This window comes from Nymphaea colorata, chromosome 12 (genome assembly GCF_008831285.2).
Source record: "Nymphaea colorata isolate Beijing-Zhang1983 chromosome 12, ASM883128v2, whole genome shotgun sequence".
NCBI lineage: Eukaryota > Viridiplantae > Streptophyta > Magnoliopsida > Nymphaeales > Nymphaeaceae > Nymphaea > Nymphaea colorata.
Genome location: NC_045149.1, coordinates 10,058,228 through 10,080,674, shown reverse-complemented (window position 1 = coordinate 10,080,674; position 22,447 = coordinate 10,058,228). Strand labels below are relative to the sequence as shown.

Sequence of the window (22,447 nt, the reverse complement as noted above, 5' to 3'; positions counted from 1 at the left end):
CCAGTATCTCTGTCCTCACTTCAATAGCATTGGACAACGTTCATCTGACAAGCTAACCCTTCCTTTAGAGATAGAAAAGTGTCCCCACTATTGGCTATCTTGGACTTCATCTCTTCAACATGAGCTTTCAAAACCGCTCTTGCATGTTGGTGATTGGTGTTGTGTGCATCTTACAGCATTTTCACCATTGATTCAAGCTCTTAGTGTGGACAAGAGAAAAATAATTCGTACCAGGTCCATCTACGTTCGCCACAAGCTACTCATTGGAAAACACCTAGTATTAGATCTTAGATCTCTGCATTTGATCTAGAGTTTCATTCAATCAAATTTCTGAAATTACATCAATGGAGGATGCGTCTATTAAAACTCAAGTTGTTTATATCAATGATTTTGGATTCCACTTCAGGTACCCACAAAGACAACTCATGTAGGAACTTCAACTTATGTTGGAAGACCAATAGTCACTCCACTGAACTTTAAGTAACAATTTGAAATTCCAACATGTCGCCTTCCAGACACATGCTTCATCATCTGGTGCAATCAAATGATGCTTTTATCTTCTTATCTACACTAATTGTGATGTGCAATAGTTAGCTTTATATTCCCCATAAGGACCTTTCTCTAGGCGTAATTCACTGGCCAACCAAGTTCTAGAACTATCATTGCACAAACTTTCCCTCAGAGAACCTTATCCTTACTTTTTCCTTTTTCATTTTCTACCACCTTCTTGCATGTGTCTGAGCATGTCACCTCTCACTTAGTCGGTTAATTCTCTTGCCCACACCCTTTTTTTGCCTCACATTCCACCTAAACCTCGCATCATTAGACCCTCTCATGTTTTGCCTAAATTTTTTGTATTTGTGGCTCAATACCATCACCTCTATCTCTGATTGACCTTGCTTCTCCACCTCTTTACTCAATTAGCTGTCTATAATTTGTGTGCTAAATTAGAAGCCTCTATTCCACAAGCCTTGAACTCATTGTAGGTTTCTCTATACTCAATTGGCTTAAGCTCCTATGTAGTAGACCTCAGAACCAGACTCTAGCTAGTGCTTCATCGTCAAACCATAGGCAATCTAACCCTAATGTAGTTGTGACAGTATATTTGGGCCTCCACACAAGAAGAGATTATATGTGGCTAATATTATCAGGACCTCTCAACTCAATCAATTGTTCTCTTGGAATCCGAGATGAAGAACTACTTTATTAGATATGTCAATGAGTTGTGGTGTGACAGTTTTAAGCCATCAGATGGTTATAAAGGAGTCATCCTTGTATTTTGGCACTCTTTGATACATACTTCTATTGTTGATGTTGAAATTTTTTCAGTTACTACATAGTGCATTAATCAAAGAGAGAACACATTATCCATTACATTTTTTTATGGTCCGTACACTTCTCATCAATTGAAAGAATTGTGGCTAGATCTCTCTATGTGCTTGTCAATTACATGGCCTCCACCTTTCTATATCTTATTTTATTTGTATGTTGGAACCAAGTTATTCCAATAAACTGATATGGTGGGTTGTTTCCAAGTAGTCCTTCAAGGCTTCATTGAAGAGAACCAATTAGTTGTTGGGGAACACTGTACATGGTCAAATAATAGGACCCAACCTTGCCTATGAACACTTGACAAGGTCATATCAATATAGGCTTCAAGGAAGAATTGCTAGACATCATGGTGTTTGTAGCAATGCATACATCATTAGACCACTTGAGCTTATTAATCACACATGATAATATATTCAAGAGAGGAAGACCATTTCACTTTGAGCACTAATGGTTGATAGAAAAACAGTTTTGTCAAATGGTTTCGTGATTTTGGTCAGGCCCAGCTTCGTAACCTTATGCTGCAATGAAAACCCTAACTAAGACAGAACACCTAGCCAAATATATCAAGACTGATAGTGTTGTTGTCTTGTACATTCTAAGAAATCTTGGGGAGCAAAACCTATGTTGCAAACCATCCAAACTCAGGGACACCTCTTGATACAAGAAGTTTTGAATCAAATTTGCTGGGAATGGAGAACTAGGGAGAAAGTAAAATGGTGCAAGTTACACTTTAGGGCTAATTGGCAACATTAATAGAATGTTATAGTTTCATGTATCTACTTAAAAAATTAGGGTAGATTCATAGCATACTTTTGAACGTGTTTCATGAATATACCCCAATTTTTGAGAAAGATATATAGCACAGTAACATTACATTATTGTTGCCAAATGATTTCTTTGAAGACACTAATATTTGCTTCCTTCATAAACAAGCCACCTATCAGTTTTGAGCGTAATAGATTTCATTATTGACCATCAATGGTTGGGTCCTATAAGAAGCTGAAGTGCTCCTTGAAATGAAAAATTATTTTGGTAATCTTTTTAACTTTTGAGCTATTCAGTCACCATTAGTTCCTCAGTTTCAATCAGCTTTCTCCTTATCAAGTAGAACAACTACAAGTCATGTTTTTTGAGGCTGCAGCAATAAAACAACTATCTGATCTTAATGTGATGGGTAGCAATGGTTTTTCCAACGATTTCTTCAAATGGTTTTGGTAGGATGTCAAGTTCGACTTGCTTTTTATGTTTACATAACTTCATCACAATGCAAGTTGACTACCTCATGGACTCGTTAAATTTTTCTTATCTAAAGGAGATCAGATTGCATATATATCACCTCTTTATGACCCATTTCTCTTAATAATGTGACCAGTGGATACAACAACAGTGTTGGTAAATTGACATCACTCACTTCTCTCTCACTTGATATCATAAGTACAAAAGGTTTTCATTCTAGGCCACTATATCCATAATCAATGTGTAGTCACTTCGGAATTGCACATTCAATGGCCTTCACTTGGGCTCCTTTTTATATGTTAAAAGGTTGATCTTACCAAAGTTTTGACTCTATATCTTGGGAATTCTTATTTCAGATTATGTAATACATGCAATTTGGAGATCAATGGCTAAAATAGATCCAAAAGTTGACTTGTCATTCATTAGTGTCTTATGCATAAATGGAGAAATAAAAAATTTATTCAAAATCATGACTGGAGTTAGACAAGAGTGCCCCTTGTCTTTGATGCTATTCAATGGTGTTTGAAGGTCGGGTCATGTGATTGGAAATAGTTGTTAATGCTTAAATTCTCACTCCATTACCTTTTCCAACATGCTTGATGTTGATCTTTCACTATAAAAATAATATTCTTTTGTTTGGTCATGCAACTACTCCATAAATGACAGCAAGTGTATGTGACTCTAAAGGTATTTAACTCACTCAAGTGCAGCTAGGTATTGTTAATGAAGAAAAAATCCACCTTATATTTGTTTAGTGCAGATGAAAATGCAAAACATGATGTTGATCAAATATTTGGTTACTTGATCAGCCAACTTTTGATTAAATACCTTGGTCTGCCACTCATGTTTCTCAACGGAAGCAAATATTCGGGATCCAGTTATCTTAAAGTTGCAAGCAAGAGTATAAAGTTGGAAAGTAAGATATCTTTCATTAGCTGAACAAATTACCATAATCAATTGCATTATCTCACCTATTCCAAGAATTGTGGACAAAAAAATTCATTTCATTGCTGACCCATTTCCTTGAAATGGGGTAACCACCACAAACTAGAAGCATGTATTGTCATGGCATATTGCTTCAATGCCTTTAACTAGAGGCGGTTTTGGCATTCCAAAGCTATATTCAAGGGACAGAACTTTACTCCTTAGTACCTGATTGTCTCTTTATCAATGATGAAGCTTAGGCTATTTCCATAATAACCAATTGACATCACTATCACAGATTTGAGGATTTACATCAGTACCAATCCTAGACTTGCTTCTCATACTAGTGAGACATGAATTGCAATTGTCAATCAAATTTAGCAGACACAAATGTCACTCAATCGCTACCCCAATGGTCAACTTATGGGAAAGTACATCTTTAGTATTTAAATTATTGGTTGCCTAAGAAAGTGATTGGCGTAATAGATATCATCCTACTGCTTGAGCACTTGTAGTCTATATTTTGAAAGAGTGCAAACCTTAGAAGTTCTTAAAAGATTGGTTTCCATATAATAGGCCATTATCCTTACTGTTTACTTCAACAAGAGTTGATGCAACACCTCGTTTAGGCATGTAACTTTATCCAATACTTTGTATCAACCACCTGGGCTACTCCATTACTGAATCTAGTGCCCAATTTCATCTTTTGTGACTTATTTTATGGCCCATGCTGCTTAATGAAAAACAATAAATGGATGATTATTTGGCACACTTGTCTCTTCGAATTTTGTCTAACCATTTGGGAAGTGTGTGAATTTTTTTTTGTTCATCATGGTGGTACTATTTGTCTATCAACAATAATTAATCATGTTTCCACCATGATATATTTTTGTATGAAAGATAATCTCTTCTTAGGCCCTTGGAGATTTACTCTCTAATCTCTCTACCATATAATAGGTATATTTTTTGTTCACATTATAGGTGTTCTTAAACATCATTGTTAGCACCTTGTAGTGGCAGAGCTAGAAACTTATAATTGAAGGTTACTAATGTAAGGAATCTTAAATTTATGGGGCACTAATATGTAACAAATTAAATTATGTGCAAGAACTTATATGAAAATAACAATAAATTATGTAGGTCTGTGTTGGCAACTATCCACATAAGCTCACACGTAGTTATGCCACTGGCATCTTGGTTGGTTTATGAAATAACAAGTTGGTTTTTTAATTGTTGAACCTAGGTTTCTTTTCCTTTTTTTTTCTAAGTGTTACATCTTGGTTTGTTTTTCTTTTCATTTTTCAAGTGGTTGCTTGATTTTATGCATTACTTATTTAGGAATAAGATTAACTGTTTATTCTAATAAGTGTTTAATTTGTAGTACAATTACAAACACACCATTAAAACAACTAATGCTAGCTAACATTGTTTATTACTAGAGTTCAATGAGACAAAGAAGTTATTTTTCACTATTGGATTAGTTAAAGAAGAGGTTTGTGGTTTAACTATAATACTTTTTTCCTCTTTTCCAAACAAAAAACATCATGTTAAACATGAAATTCAAGGGCAGTCTATATTTGAGATTGATGCCCCACAATTTGATAAATCTTAAAGAAGCATGTGATAAGTAGCTAGGGTGAAGTAGAAAAGATAAATTAATGCATGTATTTTCATAATAGAATTCATTGAAATCATGATATGGATGACTCAAATTTATGCATCAATTTTACCTAAAATGTTGTCCTTGGTAATGTTAAAAAATCAAAAATCTAGTAGAGACTCTGTGAATATTGAATAAATGTTATTTCATAGAAAAGTTTTATGCAAGGTTCAATGCCTATACAATCTTAATTCGATCCAATTATTCAAGCTAACTAGTTAAGATGTTTGAGTGTAAATTTAATATTTTTAACATTGATTCTTGAACTTGACTTGAGACTAATTGCAATTTTAATTTGATTTGGATCATTTGTAGATATTAAAAATGAAATATGGTAAAACCATTTAATTATTAAACCTTTTGGTTAGTCTAAGTGGTGGAATTAGGACAACTTTTCATAATTTAGCTAAGCGTAGGTATGTTCATTGTTTGTATGAAGTGGAGTCTCAGTTATATTAATTTATTTTTCCTACAACCATACAAGATGACAAGGCTAATGCAAAGACAAGGTTGAATTCAAATTCAACCCTGTCTTTGCATGAGCTTTGTCAACTTGTGCTTTTATATGCATAGAAGAATGGGAGAAGATTTAGCTTTAAATCATAAAAGAAATGCCTTGACAAGATAAGGAAAGTGGCTAGGCAAAATGTTTGGCTTTGCTTGTACTTTATATTCAGATTAAACATTTATTGTCATTATTTGTGTGTGTGTCTTTTGTAATTTGGGAGATCATTATAATCAACTTAAGTAGGTAGATAATAAGGCATGCAGTAGAAGTTCATACATATGTCAAACATCAACATATGCTAGTCATAGTTGAATAAAACATTCAGTGAATTTATTTGTCTAACAGAAGTAGATATTGTTTAATTAAGATTGTTTTTTCAATGAAGTGTTAGTTAAAACAATAATGTATGTGTGATCATGATATTATGATGAGAAAAAGAAGAGTTATTAATTTGAGCCACACATAGCACAAACTACAGTTATTTTAGGTAGCGTGATGAATATTCAAGTTCAAGGTAGCGTAATGAATATTCAAGTTCAAGGTGTGATGCGAAACAAATTTAAAATTATAACATACACTAGTAGAACCTAAAGCCAAATTTGAACTACGGAAAATTTATATGATCTATAATATGCATTTTGTTGTATCAAGAGGTAAAATTTATGAATCTTCTACTTGTCATCATCTATTAAGTAAAACATGGATCATCCTTACATGCATTTTCTTTTAAGCAGCAATTAGAACTAAACATCTATACATGCTTCATGATCATCACTATTTAAATTTCCAATAATGACTTGATAATAGTTGCATGGTATGCAATTAAGTTGTTAATTATTGTACACTCATGTTCAATCAAATGCATTGTACTACTATTACATATTCTTTCTCGTTTGCAACACATACATGTGCAAATAATGCTAATCAAATAAAAAACTATTAACAGTAAAAGTAAACAAACTCATATAACAATGATCTATTGATCACCTGCCAACAATGTGACGATACACATTTGTGTCATTCATCATGTCACTTATCATTATGTGTCTTTATTTTATGTAGAACCCCATCTTACTAATAGCTTGCATTCGACCTTATTTTCTCCAACATTGCCATAATATGATCTGTTTTGATTTCTACAATCATATCAATAATTAAAGTGATCTATATCAATTTATCACACTATTCAAAGATTCACTCATATTATTGTAGTTAGATTCACTATCATCACATCCACAAAAGTATCTCACTACATAATTCAACCATGCCCATGAATAATCTTGAACTCCTTTGATATTGTTCATTGCATTTTGATTATGGACCTTCTTCTATCTATGTTATAATCATGAAAAATTCATGTAGTCCACTCCCAAGGAGTTCACTTTTAAGATTTTTAAACATGTGCAGAACCCATCAACTATACAAAGTCATTATATTAGTTTTACATAATAAGACTATATAAAGAGTCATATTTTACTTTCATTAATGCACAAAGCTTACATTGATAATTTTTGTTCATAAAAATAAAAAAATTGAAAATTTTCACCTAATATATGAATTTATAGTAATGGCATGCATATTATTAATTTAACATGTTACATGTAAAACCTAAATAACCACCTCCAATTTTCTTGTGTTTATGTCTTCACATGTATATTACATTCTAGTGAAAGTTTTTATTCCTTTCTAACTTATGAAAGCACTAATGATTAACCCTATACTTTCCAAATTAAAAAAACCCAATTACATAAATTGTTTCTTCTAAAGCATCATCATATCTCTAAATGCATCTTCCATAAGAAACAAATGTATTTTAGAATCAATTGTCGTTCCAACCCTTGGTACATATGATTACACTATTTGGATTAATTTTCAATAAAGTTTTGCAAAAAGTTGGTACCCACTTAAACAATTAAACATAAAACCCAAAAAACTTTAGTTAATATTCTCATTGTTGCCCTTCATGCTGACATATATGAACTTTGACTCTTGAGTGAGGAGCTTACCAATGAGACGTTTCACTTGTACATGATTATCTTGTATTCAGCAATACATTCATATGCCTTGATTAATAACATCAAAAACAAAAAAAATATGCCATGAGGAATATAGACAAATACAACATGCAAAAGATGGCAAGGACATCACAAGAAAGTCAAAAGATGGACACAATGAACTTTTCAAAATCTCATGCCATCATATAAGTTCACTAGTGAATAAAGTAGGACATGTATGAAATAGAACATACACAATGTATAACAGCAGACAAAAGTAAATAAAAGATAAAATCTTAACAACATAGTAATGCACCCTTTATAAAGACGTTTTTAAGTTTCAATAAAAATTGTCAACGAAAACTGTAGAACAAATTACAAATAACCATTTGTTGTTTAGTGATGAGACTGACTCAACTCGAGAAATAATAATCAAACCAAGGTCACTAAACAAAAAGATATGTTTTATTGTCTAGATAAGCATAAAATGTGAAACTCTATTTCTTATTACGAAAGAGATAGATTTTAATGCCTCCTAGAAGAGAATTGTCCTAATGGTCTAACTAAAAAATAATCTAAAATCAATGTTCTATGGCATGATACTTGAACTTTATGATATATATTCTATTATTAATTTTTGAAAGAGCTACCATTAGAGTCTCAAATAGAGCTTGAGATCTCATTTCATAGCTTTTTTAAAATAGTTGGTATAGCAGATCTGGGAACAAATTGTTCTCGGTCCACCATATGAAAATTTTGGCCAATAGAATGGGTTCCATTGAGACAAGGAGAAACTCGTTCTACAATTTTTCAACAACTTGAAAAAATGATAAATATAAAAAATTTGCTAGCTCTTCCCATATTACTTGCTATAGAAAATCTAGGAACAAATTAATGTACTTGGTCCCCCATTTGAAAGGTTGACCAAAAGGATGACTACCAATGAGACAAAGGCTAACTCATTCTATATTTTTCAAGACTTTGGAAGAATGCTAAGTAAAAAGAATTTGAACTATTGCATAGAACATGGTGTTCCACCATTAGTTATTTATCAATGGCACCTTTTGTGGGAGTTGCCAGCCATGTGCAGGAAGCGGCAAAGTTTTTATCATCATATGATCTTTACATATCCATTTCAAGCATTTTAATTTGAAAATATATTAACCAATTCAGAAATGTCATGAAATCTAATTCATGCCCTTCCATATCTACATTTGCAATCATCCATTCATATAAGCGACCATCCTTAAGCAGCCCTTACAGTGATCATTGATAGCTAACTTTTTTCTTAATATCAATTGTTTGGCCTTTTTCTCATTAAAAAAATCATATTTAACGTCAACAACATAATGACATTTCAAGTCAATATCAAATGTAAGTTATAACTATCTTTGATCATCAAAGAAAATCTTTAAAATTTCATATTTTCTAACTTCAAATTGTCAACTTTATAGCCCCTTTATGAGTGCTTGTGCAAAACTATTTTCGTTTTAGGGCAAACTTCAATATTTAAAACTTAATACAAATCTCCTAGTATATTCTTTTTAAAAATGTAGATTACAAAGCCATAATTTACTTAACCATACACTTGTAAACAAATACTCCAATTAACAAGTGCAAACAAATGTAATGAGACTAATTAGTCTAACAGTTGTTCAATATTTAAGAACCCAATTAAACGAAGTATGTTGCACCAAAAAATAGCAACCATTCACTATCATCTTTTGCTTTGACAATGTGTGCTTGAGTGCAAATCCACCTACCAACAATTAAACAAGCATAAATGCAAAAAACTATATTTCACTTGCTCATAAATTGAAACAAATCAAATAACTTCTTTAAATTCTTTGCAAATCCATTTTCCTAAATTGAAAAACCAAACTCTGACCTTACAATCTAACCGTTTTATTCCAATAATTTCCATCACATAAACATGATGGAAAAGAAATACATAAGAAAAAAAATCATAAGTTAGGAAAATAAAGGTCTTTGCCTCTATGCAGTTGAAAAAAAATTGGTTAAACTATGTGTCCACATGCTGTCAAGTCCTTCACTCTCTTTCAATCATGAAAACTCTAGAATCATAATTCCTCCTCAAATTGGAATGAAATTAAAATTCCAGGTTTTAATTTCCTAATTCCGAAAACAAAATACCATGTTTGTTTAATAATTCCAATTTCTTAAATTGAGCATTTTTGTTCTAAAATTCCATGATTTTGAGTATATCAAATGCGCCCCTTAATGATATCCAAATCACATATTAGAGGTTAATTACATTGATTGAACTTCCATAAAGCATAAAATAGAGCTGCAATTGTCTAACTGAAACTAAAAGGAATCAAATGAAAGTTGGCTAAAGACCACATTATCATCTCAAAAGAAAGCTAGCAATTAATTTTCTTTTCTAATTGCAATTGTGAAAGTTCATTCAGTACAAGCTTCATTTTAACACCTACCACAATTCCCCCACCACCTGCATGCTACTTGTGTTGAAGTGGGTGGTAAAAGGTCATCCAGGCAGTTGACTTCAAGTTCTGAGAAAGCTTGTTTCAAAAAAAAAAAGGAGAAAACCAAAACACCATTTTTTTTAAATTTGATTCAGGCGATTCAAGTTGAATCAGCCAATTTGCAGCTGATTTGAGCGAATCATTTGAAAACACCCATTTGTTGACTAGCTTGAATCAAAGAGCCTATTTGACTTCATGAATCAGGCGACTCTGACTGATTTTAATAACAATATTGATAGTATTCTTGAGTCACCTGTTCTACATGCATACACACAAATTATTCTGTGGTAGCACCATTTTTTGAAAATATCTTCATATTTTCTCTAGATCTTGTTGGCCTTAACATATATGAGCAGCATGAAGTTACATACTCATGCAAATTGATGTTGGCATCCAGCCAATAAAGGCCAAGTTAATGTGAATCTACAGCCGCAGCACTACCTGCTTGTATAGTGCTAGAGAATTAATCAAATTAATAATTGATTGGTCGGATCCCTTAGTAGACATACTAAATGTTGATCATGTCCTAATTTACACTCTATTTTGAGATCTCATACTTGCACAATAATTTCTTCCATTCAAATTGAATTGAAATCCATCTAGCTAGCCAAGATTGTTCATTGATACTTCAAGTAAATTAAATATTCCAACGAACATGCATATGAATTTCTGATAAATCTACTTAAACAAGACGTTGACTAGATATGTATGTCTTTGCTTTTAAATAAAAGCAGTAAAATGAAAATGAAATGGTAACATTTTTAGGAAATACTGTTGGCTAAAATAAAGTCGATTCGTGCGACTGAATCATGATAAATCTATCCACCAGGTCTAGTATGCATAATTGAATGCAAACATGGGATAATTTGGATGGGACGTAGGTGCAAACTTAAGGCAAGTGTTTACATATATGCGGATTTAGGATGCAAATATACAAATATACAGTGCTTCTGGTTAATGTCAACCAAGGGTGCAAGATAGCCCAATATATGAATGAATTGATATTAAGGTCTCATACAATGAGCTCATGAGCTCTAACCACAATACAAGTACCATGATGCTTTATTGATGCAAAAAGCTGTGTGTTACTGAAAATATCTTCAATGGCACCACATGAAATAGAATCATTAACAGTAGAAATTCACAAACACACACTTTCATTAATTTTCTCATAGCTGCGAAGAGTATATCATTTTTTTTTTGTATAATTTCAACAAGCCTTTGTCGTCATTGAATTTTAATTTGAGAATTCAAGCATTTACCAGTAGTGAAGACAGACAGATTTTGACTAAGGAGTAATTAACATATATTTGAGGGGCATTTTATATATAAGTGTACAAAACGTTAGTGTCAAATAATAAATAACAACAGAATTTTATTGGACTGTGTGGACAATTGCCACACATGGTGATATATGTCTCTATCCTAGGCATTTATGCAAATAAAAGTATAAAGCGCATATCTATTCATATATCCATGAGTTGATAATGAGGAAACGGATTGCAAATGTATCTTTGTGGAGCTCCATAGTTTCAACCTAAACTAAAATTGATGGCAAGACGCTAAATGAAGGGGAATTTGGGACTTTCCCAGCAACAAAAAAATGAAAAAAACGTGAAAATAAGTTGGCGATGCAAGTCTGAACTTGAAGAGTTGGACCTAATAAAATTAAGAATTTAATAATATGAATATCCAACTATCATACCCAGATGCCTTGAAGCAATCAAAGCCTAATAGCTGATATACTTACCAAACTTTTGCCATGGCTCAATCTCAATCTTGGAGAAACAAATTAGGTCTTTGGACATGGCTCAGAAAGAGAGTGGTAAAGGCAAGTAATCATTTGAAGAGGCAAGCAAATTCTCAGATCCTACCATGAAGAATTAATGAGCCTAATTAAATATTGTGCATGCTGAAAAAAACCACTTGGTATCGTGATAAGGATGGAAACAAAAACTATTGGAAGCCGGTCAATTGCTAATAGAAATCATCCCAATAGTCAACATCCATTACAATCAAATTGGACATGCATTGTTATCTCAGCATCAATATTGAGCAATGAAAGAAGGTCATGATAGAGTTCTTGGTGAATGTAAGTTCTAATTATGAGACCAAACCACACAAAATTTTTGAGAATCAGTCTCATATGCCACCTTATATACATAACGAGCATACATCAGGGGATGGACCCTACTATCAATATGCATATTTACTTCAATGTCCTAATATTGCACGTGCACAATGAACATTCTTAACTATATCATTATTTCATATTTCTATCCTTATCTCACACTTCTATCCTTATCTCATATCTCTGTCATTATGTCATATATCTGCCAATCTCTGTCATTATGTCATATATCTGCCATTATCTCATACCAAGCTCTATCATTATCTTAAATAATGAGAGAATATGGTATGAGATAAAGACAGAAGTATGAGATAATGACATGAGTAGAAAATAACAACAAATGTATGAAATAATGACATGAGCTAGACAGAGACAAAATGGAGGCACTTCTTTGCTGCTCAAATGAGCATATTAGTCATAACGACTTGCGTATAGAATTGAATCAGACATTCGTTATGTGCTTTATCGAATCATAAAATCTTTGGTCAACACGTGACAGCATCACAAGGCTCGCATCCTTTTTATTCTCTATTTTTTGTTTAAGATCCCAAAAAAATTTTCACATTCACCCCACTTGGGAAGCAAAATGGCATCGTGCTGCTTAGTTGTATGATTCGACAACTTCTTACTCCACGATGAGCAGACTAGGAAAGAGAATACAGAGAAAAAGATATCCATTCCCACTTAATTGGGCCTGAATATAATGTGAGTCTTTCAAAAAAAAAAAAAAAGATGGTTTTTCATCAAAAAAATTGAATTTTCCTTGTGATGTTGAGGGTTTTCGGAGTATGAGCCTCAAGAGGCGTAGCAAATAAGTTGATTCATGCTATTCCAGTAGACTATTAAAGGTGGGAACTTAACACTAAGTTAAAAGATGTATTGTACATCATCCAGTTTTCAATTAAGACTAGGACTCCGAAGGTAAGGGAAATTTATGAGGGCAGGAGAAGGATGTTGGGATGATGGATTGGTAACCTCCTGCATGCCCAAAAGCAGCATGAGTATATATATATATATATATATATATATATATATATATATATATATATATATATATATATATATGATGTCTATGCATTTTTAGAGATCCCAAGTCTACAACCACTCTGCTCAACTGAGACTAAGTCAAACATAGTAGCGAGTTGTAGCAAGCTAACTAGCTACTGATAATACGTGATGGGTGAAACACAAGCGATGCAGACTATATCAACATGAGGAAGCATTATCACTTCAGTCCTTTAAGGTAGAGAAGCTAAGATTCCTAAAGACAAAGGGTGCATATGTATCTTTTGTTCATCATACTGGGGTTTACAACAAGATCCAGAGATCCAGGCTTCACTGAAAAGATAAATAGTTTGCGTTGCAGAATTTGAAGAAAAGGGAGTCACGATATGAGGAGGATTTCAGGCCCAGCCTTCACGTATGGTGATGAATGCTGCTAGAACAGTTATGTAGCAAGGGGTGCGAAGATGGTTCTGACAGAAAAAGAAAGCATGAAGCTGGAGCAATCGGGACGGTAGAGACAGGAAAGCCATCCACATGACAATAGCTTCATTGCCAAAGGTCCACATGCAAGTCAGTAAATCTTCTTCAGCTGCTCATCCGTTAGGAATTGGAGCTTACTACTTCAAAACTTTTCATTATAGTTCGTTAGGCGCATACGGTCAAGAACGTTCTTGGCGAAACTAAATTGGAGCAACCCACATATTTGAAGGCTTTGGCTCCGTAGCTTGTCTGCAAGTAGAGACCGTCTTCCCCTGCTGTTCATGTTCGGTGGCAGAAACAAGAGTTTTAGTTACTGATCATATAATACTGACGAATCATTATGTTATGAAAGATTGGCACACATTTTGGTTACTGATCAAGCAGGAAAGGAAACTCACATGCGTACTGTCATCCTCTGAGAAAGAACAGAATTAAGCAGGAGGATATGTGCTTCTTCCTTTCAAATTGACACTAAATTTCATGACCAGTTAGCAGTAGATAAACCAAGAACATGGAGGTCATGATTACAGTAAATAATTCAAGAACACCGTTCGGCTAAGACTATGTCTTCTCTTAGTTAGTTGTGCTTGATACGTAAAAATATGACTGCAAGGTAACGCCTGATAATCGGTGTCAATCCGGAAAAAGGAAAGAAGGCTAAGAAAAGGAAAGCCCACTTTACCGATGCCCTTTATCTTCCCTTCCCGCTACGTAGTGTCACAGTCTCTCCAAAGTTACTGAATCAAATCTTTTCTCAGGTCCCCTTCTAGTTCGCACTTATCCTGCTGAAAAGTTTCCAAAAGTAAAGGAGTCGTCTTCTGTCAAAAGGTAATATACATATACTGGAACACCCGCGCTCGTATGTATGCAAAAGAAAGTCTATTGCAGTAAACTTTATGTGTACGTGCCTGCATGTCCGTCATAATATGCGCGTCGGTGTGTATGTGTGTGAGTCAGATAAAGAGCGAGAGAGACAGAGAGATTACAGATAAAAAGGAAACTCTTAATTTGCTCCGTCATATTCAGGTCGTATATATTTTGAATTTAATTTCAAGCATGTTGAAAAATGTAATAAAACGAGAGCTGACTCTCTCTCTCTCTCCCCCTTTATATATATATATATATATATATATATATGAAATAGGCGCAATAATAGAATGTGAATGAGGCTGCATACCGCCAACAGCACAATAATAACAATAGTATGTACAAGTGCAATGCATAAAAATGAACTGATAAAATAAACATATTCAATGCATTCAATATTAGAGTTATGAAACCCAGAAAGGTAGGGACCAAAAGGTACATGTTTCCCCAGTGCATTTCATGGATGGCAAGACTCTTCCAGATGGCATTAACTCTGGGTAAGGCCCATTGGAAGGAAAAGAAGACTAATGCAACATCCCCCATGCCCCGCCTGCCTTGATTATAGTCAGTACATTTCCCCGTCTTATGCTAGATGCGATGTACCTATGCCTTCGTGCTAGTGTATGTGTGTAAGCGCGCCTTCTCTCTCTCTCTCTCTCTCTCTCTCTCTCTCGAGTATGCCTTCGTGCTAGTGTATGTGTGTAAGCGCGCCTTCTCTCTCTCTCTCGAGAGAGAGAGAGAGAGAGAGAGAGAGAGAGAGAGAGAGAAAGGGAGGGAGAAAGATCACGAGTGGTGGACGATAAAAATGAGAGGGAAATAATAGAAAAGGCCGAGAGGCTGAACAATGCCATGTTTTTGAAAGGACCAACAAGGAAATCTTTTTTGGGTATCAAGAATATCTAACAGCATGGCCGATATCCACCAGAAAGTTTGAGTGTGATGATACTATGTCTTTTCTTTTTCTTCTTGGGAGAATGTTTACTTTTTACTCCATAATTTGGTCCCAACTTCATGAGATTGCATAGTTTCTTGTGGCAGTAAGCGAATGTTTCTGTAGTTTTTCCCCTTGAAAGTTCAGAATTTTTTTGTCATTTGGGGAATCACAACGATGGGACTGTGTCCTCCTCCACCAGCTCAGATTCCCATAAATATTACATCCACTAACTACAGACACATGTAAAAGATCTACCCACCATACTCTGCGTCAAATCAATGCACCTACTAATCCGCAATGGCCATTCGTCAAGCTGATGGCTCAAAATGACATAAAAGCAAGTTTCCAAGGCAGCGGAGGTGATCGGCGGTCACTGACAGGTTGAGTAGTGCCGTAAGTCTCTTATTCCCAGATTGATCTCTCTGTTCTCCCCAGGAAACACAAAGAAAGGCTTCATTCAGAAACAGTTTCGATGGGTATCGGTAGCTACCTGAGAGCGTGGAGGTAGCCTCCTTACTAAATCAAGACGGCCGGCGATGAGAAATAATGACATATGGAGATTAAAGATGTTGTTTCTCTGCGACCAGGCAGAACTTCTGCATGCATCAAGAACCCTGAATGATTACTGTCTTTCCCTTTGGAAAAATGCTGCTACAATGATACAATCTGCATTGAACCATCAATTCATAAGTAAAAACTTCTTATAAGAAGAATAAACAAATTGTACAAGTATCCTTAGACAGAAGCACAATTTCAAAGCATGAAGAATAGAAACAACCCACTGATTCCTTGTTGGCAAAAAGATCCATGCCACAAAGCTTTGTTGGGTCTTCCATTTAAGCTGCACAATGAAACACCAATTTTTCTTTTTAATCTTTGACGCTGATGTATCTCTTACAGTGTAGCAGCATTGGTCTTAATGAGGTAAGGGGGAGGTGGAAGTGGTCCCTTGAGAAATCTGAAAGTAGGGTATTACCTTTTTTTCGTCCTTATTCTTTCCAATCTGTCAAAAGATTGAGCAGCGTCCAGCAACAGGTAAGACCATTAGTCGCTAATTGCCGATGCAGCATCATCAAGATTCTCACTGTCAGTCCTCCTTCCATCTGAAGCTCACATGTACACCCACCATGTAATAGTGCACACAGGGAGAGAGAGAGAGAGAGAGAGAGAGAGAGAGAGAGAGAGAAGGGGGGGCGGGGAGGGGGCAGAGATGGAGAACATGGGAGGGGCCACCTCTCTTGGAGGTTGTGAATCTTGATGATGCTACATCTGCAAACACCGACTGCAACAAATATCTCTGTCTCTGTATCCTCCCTCTCTCTCTCTCTCTCTTCCCATGCACGAGAAAGGGACCAACGCCTTTGATGATCAGACTGCTGCTGGTGCATGCATCCGCTGCCTCTGCACAAATTACTGCACTCTTTCTTCCGTCCAACTCTCTCTTTCTCCCTCTCTCTCTCTCTCTCTCTCTGACAGATGATCAAGCTGCAAAAAAAAAGTTTTTTTTTTTTTTTGAAAAAATAGTTTTCGGGAAAAACCAACTTGACACTACTCTCTGAGAAGGCTCCTGATGCCAATACAACTGAGACATGATAGAGCCGTAAGAGAGAGAGAGAGCGAGAGAGAGAGTACCATCCTGCTTTTCGTGTGCAGTACATAGTTAAACCTAAAAAGGGTAAACCATGAAACACGGGACCCACCGTCCGATCATCTTCAGCAGTCGGACTGAGGCTTTATAAGAATTTGTATACACTAAACCAACTGTTGATTGATCTAATACCATCGGTTTCTTAATATCATTCTTGCTTGTGGAATTTGGGAGACTGCCCCTACCTCTGGTTTCAGAATTGGAAACGGAGTTCGGGATATAAAGAATTGCTCTATGAGGAAGAAAAGAAAACCAAGATTAGAGAATGGCTTCTCATTTCTTTCATCTCCAGAAACATGAACAGAAAAGAAGAAAGTGCGTGACTATTGTTTGGCACATCTTCTCAACTTCTAACTTCAAAATAAATCAACAAAAGAAAGAAGGGTAGAGTTTCTCATTCTTATCATCTATAGAAAAATCAGTAAAAATAAGAAAAAGAGTTAGAAACCCGGAAAAGGGAATGTGGGTGGACTGCCAAACAAGGTTCTCCACCGCTAGGAAATAGAAACTAAGGAAACCAGAAAAAGAGAAGCTTAACCTAGCAGGGAGAGGTGCAATACTTAGGAAAGAAAACAAGAAGAAGAAAACTAGGAAACAACTCACGGGTTTTGAAACAAAGGCCTTGGTGGTCGTTGGTACTTGGATCCCTCTTCCTAGCTATACTATCTCCAATTGTCTGTCGATCTCGATTAACGGTGGGCAACCGACTGTCATATCTGCAGACCGAACGACAACCGAGAGATAGACAAAGAAAGGAAGCCTCTAAGGGGTTTTCCGGCGCATGAAAGCGGTTTTCCGGGGGGGGGGGGGGGGGGGGGGGGAAGGCCCTGGCTTCTTTCTCGAAGCGGCACAAAACCAGAGAATTTGAGAAGCGGCTGGTTCGAGTTAGAACAGAATGCCCATTGAAGACGAGGAACACCCACTACGCATAGGTGAGTAGGAGACGGGCGGATCGACGACGAGCACGAAGGGGGCGAGAGAGAGGGAGAGAACTACATGCGACTGAGGCAGAACCGAAAAGGCTCAATTCTTCAATTATACAAGTCGAGCCATATATTGGCCCCCGTCTTTTGGAGGAATTACTAAGAGCCATTCTCTTCACTTGGCACAGGCCAAAACATGGAACGACACCGATGGGGCGATGTTGATAACGACAACACAATGTTTTCTCCTTTCTAAATTTTTGTTGATTTTTCTCACAGTAAATGGAAAACCAACCACGTTCGTACTTCGTAGAGAGCAGCCCCAATTATGGGGAAACTGTAGAGGTAGAGCCAAAATTAACCAGAATTTTTTTGTTGTACGAATGAAACTATAATTATAAAATTTCAGGAAAGGTTGCAATAAAATTTTTTAAATTTTTTATATAAGTTGAACTAAATTTTTAAAAATTAAAGGCCTCTGTCGGCCCGAGACTCCCCTTAACAGAGAGGAAGCTAGCGGCACAAATTATAAAACTTTAAAATTTTTTAAGGCATCAAAAAAATATGTTCTTAAATATTAATATGAAAATAATACATTTTTTTTAGATCTATGTGGGCAAGTGCTAGCTCCGCCCCTTATTGGTGACAAGGTGGAAACTCCACATCCGAACGTTTTATTTAAGTCCTAATAGGTTGCATCCTTCAATTCGATGATACAATCTTTAATTTGCGACTTTACATCACGAGTTTTTTCTTTTTCTCAGATTCTTCTTTGTAATCAAACACGAGCTTTTTTATGTTCACGAGGAATTTATCGCCATGACATATTCATTTAGTGGTCCATAGACATTTAATAATGGTTATATGGTTTGAATCCTTGAAATAGTTCCTTATAAAGAACAACAAAATGAATATGTTCAAAGTTAGTGGGTATATGATGAACAAACTCTCACATGAACATCTGTTTTGGGTGAGCAGGGTTTGACCCATCGTAAAAAAAAAGCCGAAAGCCCCCACCCGACCCCTCATCTCTTAAAAGATAAGGCTTGGGTGTCTCGAGATGCCGAAATAAGTTAATAGGCTTTGTATAGTTGGCAAAAGAACTTAAGGATTCCATCCACTAAGGGTGGGAGAGTGGATTAGGGTTACCATCCAGAAAGAAAAGCCAAGAGACAATCCTCTCCTAAGTTGCATCAATGCCTTTCAATTAAGAAACAATATACTATCTACTTGGTATATCTCATATTGCACAAGGCAATAGCATTTACCGGAATCAAACTACCAACATGTCTTTCTCTACTTCAAAAGTTTATCCTGGTACATTGTGCCCCTTGAAATAGTATCTCATATTTTATAAGTTGTGACTCCTTAACTTTCACAATTTTGTGTAATTTCTTATATGATATGGAAGTACAAACCTTTTGAAATTGTGCCTTAAAATTTGAAATTTATGGGCACATTATTAAAATGATGCATGAAAAATTTATACACAATACACACCACGTATATAACCAATAGTAGAGTAGTTGAGCATCAACTATTAGTTTGAGCTTTTGAGCGCCAGTTCTCTTCCCATTCCCATGATCAAACATATGCAGGCCTTGACGGTTAGAATAATGGGCATGAAATTTTAAGATCTTGAGTGGGTGTGCAAAATTTCATCACCCAACCAGGTGTGGTTCAAACACATTATATGGAAGTTCTCTTTATATTTTCTTTGTACCAAATGGTTGCATTGAATAAAAGTAGGCAAGTTTTAGGTTTCTTTTATCTTAAGGGCGGAGCCAAGGTAAGGCCTGCATGGGCCCTGGCCCCCACCTCAAAACTTTTTTTTAAAAAAAAATTACATTTAAATTTTAGTGTAAAAACTTTAATTTTTATCGTGAAAAATTTTTGGCTTTGCTTTTACTCTATCCCCTATTTCTCCATACCACAATAAAAAATATCCATGAATACAACTGAATCGAGTACAAAAAGAGAACTGAAACTAGACTTGAAAGCACTGATGGAGTCGAAATTTTTTTTTTGAGGGACACTAATTCATAGATTTTTCATATTTGAGGAGTCACTAACATTAAAAGACGTTAATTTAAAAATGAAGAAAAATAAAAGGGATGATGTGGCTCCGCCACTTGAAAGAAGCAAGTCAAACTGGAAAAGACTTGCCACATTCAAATGAACCCAATTATCGTCGTTCTGCCCTGAGACCTGACCACGAAGGACAGGCGGCGTAATTTAGCACGATTTTGATGGTATTTTGGTCGTAGCTCTGGCACTCGTTCTGAGGCGTATCAAAAATGGGAAAACGCAGACTGCGGTAGTCTGAGCTGTAAAATATGGTACCTTTTTCACTTTCAAAAATAGATTTACATATAAAAAAGGGGGAAAATCCAAGCTAGCTCCTTCACGCCTCTTCTCTGTAACCCTAAATTTTGGTGCCGTTGACACGCATGACCATGTGACGTCAGCAGCTGCATGGCCTGATGCCATATGCTTTCATTAAATATTCTATTTATGTATATAATTATAAATTACTGCGTAATCTCAGGATCTCATCTGGACGAGAAAGAGCCCAATTTTCGGCCCACTATGCAGTGTTCTTGCAGATCAAGTCGTCATGTTGGGTTAGTAAGTTTAGATGCATGTTCTTTTTTTTCTTGTTCCTCTTACATAGTCAGGATTGTATGGACTCAACTCATATATTCTTTTTGCTCAGTGTCATAGCTCCATAGTGACTGGTGAGCAGTTGCCTTACGTAAGCCTCATAAAATTAATTTAATATATATATTAATATTTTGATATATTTGATATTCATAAATATAAATGCTCCAAATAAATATGTATTAAATGAAAGCCCTCACAAGAAAAAATTTCTAGCTCTGCCAGTGCCTCTGCTTGAATCTGAGTCAAGTTGTACAATATTAGTTTGAGCTCGATTTGATAGATTGAGAATTGGGGAGAGATCAACTCATTTAAGCTGGTTTACCAACTCCTCATTTGTTTTGAGCCTTTTTCTTAATTTAAAGTTAACAAATTGCAATACAATATCTTGATTAAATGAGGTTACTTGACTTTAAATGAGTCTGGTTTATGTAATTTGAAGTTCACTCATTTATAAGCATGAGTTTTCAATTAATTAAGCTCGAGCTTGAGCTTGACTTGACTCATTATATAAAGTCCTACCTGTAAGAACCTTCCTTGCTTCTACTTAACGAGTCAAAATGGGGTCCTTGCTTGAAGTTGTGGAAAGGACTTAGCAAGCTTTATAAAAAAATTAGTGATAAAAATTTATGCGAAAAATACAAATAGCTTAAAAAAAAGGGAAAGGTTCCATCATTTGTTGCCATTTGAAAAACCAGCGGTAACCGCAGTGAATTTTCTCAAAAATAACAGTAAAAATTTGTAGGGTGAAACATGTAAAACGGGGCTTAAAGGACAACTCTGAACTATTTCAGATCTCAACGTGCAATGATTTTACATGTTTTCACGCGCGCACACACACACAATAAAAATGTTTATCACATTTTTTTTATCAATTTATAAATAAAAGGCTGAGATTGTTTTTCACCATATAACACCTAAGTGTCTAGTACTTATTCGTTTATTAATATTAATAATAATAATATTATTATTATCATTACTATTATATATTTGAAATCCAGTATTTTGAGTTATACCAATTACAACCACCTAATGCATTACATTTAATATTATTATATATTTGAAATCCAGAATTTTGAGTTATACCAACCACGGAATGCATTTACATCAGGTGGATGAGACGACAATATATTGTGAGAAATCGAATGATTTCTTTGTCAATACCTGGATGGATAAGTTCACAAAACTTATATATATATATATATATATATAGCTTTCACATTTACAAATTTAAAATTTTACACATTCTTCCTTGGAGCATAAAATGCAGAATGAATTAGCACTTCAAACGTTGTCATATTATGCATTTGGGTCTGAGCAAATGTTCCCCAAGCAATTTCATAAATAGATTAGTTAGTGTTAGAAGCAGACATCAAGTGGCCGAGTGATGAACTGTTCGCCATTAGGGAGGGGGAGGGGACACATGCAATCTACTGTATACTATGATCAACGGGAGATGAATTTTGCGTCCGCTTAACAGTTTACCCGGCGGCCTGCGTTGTACTGCTCCAGCAGCAGACCGAGAACTTCAACATGGAAAAACACATACATAATTTCAATTTGAATTTCGTCTAATCACAAGTCACTTGATGCATTGCATTGGACGGTGTTAGCATTACATAAGATATATCTTCTGC

The 22,447-nt window shown here is 35.2% G+C and overlaps 1 long non-coding RNA gene across 6 annotated transcripts; it reads right to left on the bottom strand.

Annotated features, from left to right (window-relative positions):
* Positions 1–13,554: 13,554 nt before the first annotated feature.
* Positions 13,555–18,217, bottom strand: LOC116265229 (uncharacterized). 6 transcript variants are annotated; one of them, XR_007575106.1, is made up of 5 exons: positions 16,555–18,217; positions 16,357–16,419; positions 16,069–16,244; positions 14,176–14,562; positions 13,555–14,052 (listed from the first exon to the last, which is right to left on the bottom strand). It is a non-coding gene; the product is annotated as an uncharacterized LOC116265229 (long non-coding RNA). The 6 variants fall into 6 exon arrangements; XR_007575107.1 differs by having other exon boundaries at positions 14,176–14,559; XR_007575108.1 differs by having other exon boundaries at positions 14,176–16,244; positions 16,555–16,681; positions 16,812–18,217.
* Between the last annotated feature and the right edge of the window lie 4,230 nt (positions 18,218–22,447).